This window comes from Diaphorina citri, unplaced genomic scaffold, assembly GCF_000475195.1.
Source record: "Diaphorina citri unplaced genomic scaffold, Diaci psyllid genome assembly version 1.1 scaffold2960, whole genome shotgun sequence".
NCBI lineage: Eukaryota > Metazoa > Arthropoda > Insecta > Hemiptera > Psyllidae > Diaphorina > Diaphorina citri.
In genome coordinates this window covers 19,168-25,461 of record NW_007380372.1, presented here as the reverse complement: position 1 = coordinate 25,461, position 6,294 = coordinate 19,168, and the positions used below count along the sequence as shown (strand labels likewise).

The window sequence follows — 6,294 nt, the reverse complement described above, 5'->3', positions numbered from 1 at the left end:
CTCTGCCTTCTCCCATTCAGAACCTGTCTTTCCCCTCAGCTCAGAAAATTACCTCCCTCACGGTAGAAAATCCCCATTTCCCTCTGCTTTTCTGAAGCCGGGAGGGAGTAGCGCTTGGAACCTGCGGGAAAAAACGGGGTTGGGTGGTAGAGAATGTCTTGGGCAATAATTTAACCCTTTGGTTGTGAGGAAAATAGGAGTTGATTTTTACTTTTTCCTGGAATAAACAGGTCTTATAGTTGAAAATGTGGACTTTTAAAAATCAAATACACAAGACCTTGTTTAGACTGCGGGGTAAAGGGACTTTTTAGTCATACTAATATGCTAGACAAGATAGGCCTATGTTGGCAGTATAAACAAGGCTCACATGGTCAAGAGAATAATTAGCAATCATTAGTGGAGATCCCAAAACTCTCAACGACTGCAACTTATAAGAAGTGGTATCTGCCCATTTTCCGAAGGAGATTGAGGAAAAGCCGATTATAAAAGAATGCTTAGAGCAAAAATTGAATATGAAATAGAGTCTATTCAATAGACAGAAGAGATATGGCTTGGGATAGGGAGAGAGAGATAAGGGAGAAAGAAATGGAAGGGAAAGAAGGAGAGAGACAAGGAAAACAGAGAGAAGAGGGAAAGACCAAATCAGTATTTCCACACACAGCAAATGAGTAGCCTGAGGACTTATTATCGTATTAAACGTAGATAGAAAGCATTAACTTAGATAGAAAGCATAACCAGAGGTATAAGGGAGAAAGGAATGGAAGGGAAAGAAGGAGAGAGACAAGAGAAACAGAGAGAAGAGGGAAAGACCAAATTAGTATTTCCACACACAGCAAATGAGTAGCCTGAGGACTTATTATCGTATTAAACGTAGATAGAAAGCATTAACTTAGATAGAAAGCATTAACTTAGATAGAAAGCATAACCAGAGGAGAGCATTAACATTTGTGCATTAACGATGAAGGTCTAGCGGAGGGAGCCCAAATAGAGATACAGTAGAACCTCGATTATTTCAACTTCCATCATTTCAACTCTCTATTATTTCAACTCCAAAAATCCTTTTTTTTTTTAATTTTCAAAGGATATCCTATCTTATCAGAGGCAAAGATCATAGAAAGTGATCATTTCAATCTCGATGATTTCAACGACCCCTGGTCCCAGTTAGTTGAAATAATCGAGGTTCTACTGTGGATACGAGGAAGGGATATGCATTAACAGTGAGGGTACAGGGAGGGAGAGCCCAAACCTCAACCCCTAATCACATTATCGCTTGGATGCATAAGATAATACACTTCCCATATTGATAAACATGCTCTTGTCTACACCACAAGCCAAACCTCAACCCCTAATCACATTATCGCTTGGATGCATAAGATAATACACTTCCCATATTGATAAACATGCTCTTGTCTACACCACATCCACAAGTATCACATTATCGCTTGGATGCATAAGATAATACACTTCCCATATTGATAAACATGCTCTTGTCTACACCACAAGCACCCTAACCAGCAATAGTCCAGCTTGCCTTATCTTGGAAATTTAACCTCCCCTCTCTTCCCTGATAGAGAAAATCCCTCTGCCTTCTCCCATTTAGAACCTGGCTTTCCCCTCAGCTCAGAAAATTACCTCTCTCACGGTAGAAAATCCCTCTGCTTTTCTCAAGTGAAGGGAAAGAACAGAAAATTCCCCCTCTCTTGTATCAACACCAAGAGATCCCTCAAATATTCCCCCTTATCTGGCGAATTACTATTGGTTATCTGAAGGAGGGCCTCAATGAAATTTTGCTATTTGTGTTTGTGCTGCAGTGAAAATTTGATGAAAAAATTTGGACCGATTGCAATACTTTCTCATTACCTTGTATAGGTTCCCTATACGTAAGGGTAATAGAAAGTAAAAATTCCAATAATTCAATTGTTTCTCATGTGAAAGAGTTGGCTTCATACATAGGGATCTGTGGACATGGACAGCCAACGTGTTAAAGTTGAAAAAAAGAACAGAAAATTACCCCTCTCTTGTATCAACACCAAGAGATCCCTCAAATATTCCCCCTTATCTGGCGAATTACTATTGGTTATCGGAAAGAGGGCCTCAATGAAATTTTGCTATTTGTGTTTGTGCTGCGTGAAAGTTTGATGAAAAAATTCCAATAATTCAATAAGTTCGTTCTTCCGATCTTCCCCCTCTCTTGTATCAACACCAAGAGATCCCTCAAATATTCCCCCTTATCTGGCGAATTACTATTGGTTATCTGAAAGAAGGCCTCAATGAAATTTTGCTATTTGCAGTTGAAAATTCCTATCTCCTTGGCGGAACCAGTTCTATTTTTTTTAGCCATAATAGGGAAAGGAAAATACACCTCATGTTCCGGAGGAAAAAATTAAGTTCGTTTCTTATGTGAGAGAGTTGGCTTCATACATGGGGATCTGTGGACAGCCAACGTGTTGAAGTTGAAAGTTCCTATCTCCTAGGCGGAACCAGTTCTATTTTTTTTTTCTTTTTTTTTACCAAAATGGGGAAAGAAAAATACACCTCATGTTCCGGAGGAAAAAAATAGGTGATAGGGTGCCACAAGTTAGGGTGGAAGAACTCTATTACTGGGTTATTTCCCCTGATTTATGTTGTTGAAATGCTGGAGTAGTGTCGAGCTTCCCGATATGTATAGGGTTTCGTATTAGAGTGCCAGAAGCCAGTCACTCGACTGGGGTTCCGGTACCCTACCTTTTTTTTCTCAGTGCATTTTCGGAGGAAAAAGTAGGTAAATAGAGAAGTAAATGAAGTGGGATGGAGCCACTTCTGCTCCTCCCTTCATTCCGAGAAAAATTGGAGTAAAGAGGATAATAGGGTTAGCGTAATGCAATGAAATAATGATAAAGTTCTTCATGTTAAGATAAGAGAAAAAGGGAGAGTTCGATTTCTCCTCTCTCTCTCTCCTCGTTTCCCCCTCTGATTTCTGCTCCCTCCTTCCTTTCCTTCTCTCCCTCCTTCCCTTTTCTTTTCTATATCTCCTCCCTTCCTCCACTTTTCCTTTACATTCCTCGCGCCAATCTCATTCCTCCTCTCTTTCCTTCCCCTTCTCCTCCTTTGATTTCTCCTCCCTCCTTTCTCCTTCTCCCTTTTCCTGGGTCAATAAAAATTGAAATGGACGAGGAGGAATCGTTCTGCTCCCTCCTTCCATTTCTTCTCTCCTGAAAATTTGAAATTGACGAGGAGAAATACCCTTCCTTCCCCTTCTCCTCCTTTGATTTCTCCTCCCTCCTTTCTCCTTCTCCCTTTTCCTGGGTCAATAAAAATTGAAATGGACGAGGAGGAATCGTTCTGCTCCCTCCTTCCATTTCTTCTCTCCTGAAAATTTGAAATTGACGAGGAGAAATACCCTTCCTTTCCCTTCTCCTCCTTTGATTTTCCCTCCCTCCTTTCTCCTTCTCCCTTTTCCTGGGTCAATAAAAATTGAAATGGACGAGGTAGAAAGTCAAATATAGCTATATATGTTTATTATTATGTACCCCATACCCATGTATCTATACGTACCTCTATTGAGTGTGGGAATGTTTTATTGGGAGATAAAGGTTGGAGAGGGAGGAAGAGAGAGGGGAACAAGGGAGAGAAAATAGAGAAGGAGAAAGAGAGAGAGGGAGATGGAGAAACAGAGAAACAAAAAGGAGGAAGAAAGGATAGGGTCACTATGATTATTCTCAAGTGAAGAGGGAGGGAGAAGGGAGAAAAGAACGAGAGAGAGAGAGGGAGGAAGAGAGAGGGAGGGAGGGAGAGAGAAATGGGTGGGGTCAGTTTATTTTGTGGTACCCTGCGGATATTGAAAAGGTAGGTATGCTTCGAAATATTGGACAACGAGGATAAATTAGAAGAGAGATAAAGAGAAAAAGAGAGAGAGAGAGAGAGAGAGAGAGAGAGAGAGAGGGGAGGGAGGAGAAACCACAACAAATACGAGAACATCGGTGCAACCCTCCCTCCATTTCTCTCTCTCCCTTCCTCCCTCTATCTCTCTCTCTCCCATTAGAGAGAGAAAGAGGGGAGCTCTTTCTCTCTCTAGTGTCCTGCAACTTTTGTGCCTACCCAAATAGGTATAGTTTATACTCTCCCCCTCCCTTTCACTCACTCTCTCTCCCCCTCTCTCTTTCTCTCCCTTCCCCTTTCTCTCTCTCTCTCTCCCTCTTTCCCCTATTTGATGGGATGGAAAACCTTTATTGTGAACTCGGATCCAATTAATTAGGAGGGAATAAAGGGAGAGAGGAAATAAAGAGGGGAATATAAACCACACACAAACCCTAGCAGAGTAATGTTTATTTTTTTATTATTATTATTTTTTCATGTTAATTATTTATTTTATGTCGCAGCCGAAAATAGAAACATTGGTTAAAACGGCTGACAAAACATCGAAGGACACACGAACCATCCCTGAGGGACGCTGCTTTAATGACGTTTTGATTTGTAATTTGTTGCGTTTGTTTTTTCATGTTAATTATTTATTTTATGTCGCAGCCGAAAATAGAAACATTGGTTAAAACGGCTGACAAAACATCGAAGGACACACGAATTATCCCTGAGGGACGCCGCTTTAATGTTTAATGACGCTTTGATTTGTAATTTGTTGCGTTTGGTTTTTCATGTTAATTATTTATTTTATGTCGCAGCCGAAAATAGAAACATTGGTTAAAACGGCTGACAAAACATCGAAGGACACACGAAACATCCCTGAGGGACGCTGCTTTAATGACGCTTTGATTTGTAATTTGTTGCGTTTGGCTTAGTGAGAATCATGCATTTAAAGCCTTTAAAAAATTGTCAGTCCTTGACGAACTTTATCCTTAACAGATACAGGTAAAGTTCGTTCTCGGAACGGCTGGCTTTCTCCTATCATGTCCTCCTTCTCTTTTCGGGATAAGACCTCCTCCGTTGTTGGGCCAGCCACTCTCTATCAGGTAGGCCTGCCTGTCAGGTACACCTGATCAGGTCCGCCTGTTAGGTCTACCTGATAGTAAGTGGTTGACCTTACAGTTCTTTGGGCCTAATAATGCTCCCTGAGGAACGCTTCTTCGACACTTTCCCAGACGTTCAAATTTTTAAGCCAATAAAAGGGAATCGAATCATTGACCCTTACCTGCTCCAGTAAACAGGATCTGCTCCCATAGTTTGACCTTGATTCCGGTGGGATCTCGAACGTAAATGTTGCCGAGAACATCAGAGGCTATGCGAAGATCTCTATCCAGTGCCAGCACCCAGAACGACACTGAAAAAGAACGGTTCGATTGAGTCCTGGGGAGCTAGGCCAATAAGGTAGGTCTTTGTTAAGCTAATCAGCAGGTTCCTATTTAATATTTTGATGTTGACTTCTGTGGCTCCGTCCGCCTAGGGCCCACTCTGGCTCCGCCTAAAATTTGACTACTTCGAAAAGTGGGATTTCAAAAGACAAAACACTACCCCAAATTTCAGCTTCTCATCTTTAGCCGTTCAAAAATCATTCAGGAATTCCAAGACTTTTCGAACCCTCTCGGTGGATTTCACCAATATTTTTTCAGCTCCTAGAAGGCCTATTATTAAGTTAACAAACTGTTAAGTTCCAATTGATTTGTAGGTATAGGCTTAACAGGGCTGAAGCTAACAGGCTGTTAAGAGCTAAAAAGAAGGTTTGTAAAATCCACCCTCTGTATACTTTATTTATTTAATTGACCTAACAAGGAAGGGATTAGACGAATTGGTCTCCTCATTTATTCATTACGGAAAAAATGACGTCACAACTCCCCCTCAATCAATATACTTACAGTCAGCTCCAGGATGATAATGGCTGGCCGCCGGCCGAATGATGACGTCACGAACACTCCCCACCACTCGTACCGGGGCCGATACAAGGCCGGAGCAGTTCTGCCGAGACTCGGCCTCCAACAGGGGCAGAGGACAGTCCAGCAGGGCCTCCAGTAGACAGAGGCCGGACACCTGACAGGGAATGGCCAGAGAGACGGTGCCATGCTCTGAAACAACAGAAGGAACAGTGAGGGTTAAAAGATTAATCAATTCAAGGTTCAATTAAATTTGTAATGAAACAATAAGTTGATGAATAGTCATATTTTCATTCGAGAGTAAAGGTGTGTTCATAGTCCACACATAGTCGACCGGCCGTCTATCGACATGGATTGATGGTGCCTGGAACCGTCCACACTGCCTCTACATTATCATGGATTCACCTCCTCGATCGACGCCCAGTCAACTATGTGAGAATATACTCCTTTACGGTTCGTCTAATGTTAATGAAATTTGGTACACATCTTCACAACT

The 6,294-nt window shown here is 41.7% G+C and overlaps 1 long non-coding RNA gene across 1 annotated transcript; it reads right to left on the bottom strand.

Annotated features, from left to right (window-relative positions):
• Positions 1–98: 98 nt before the first annotated feature.
• LOC103519825 lies at positions 99–5,986 on the bottom strand. The gene is made up of 3 exons (XR_003394341.1): positions 5,784–5,986; positions 5,123–5,251; positions 99–121 (listed from the first exon to the last, which is right to left on the bottom strand). It is a non-coding gene; the product is annotated as an uncharacterized LOC103519825 (long non-coding RNA).
• Positions 5,987–6,294: the final 308 nt, after the last annotated feature.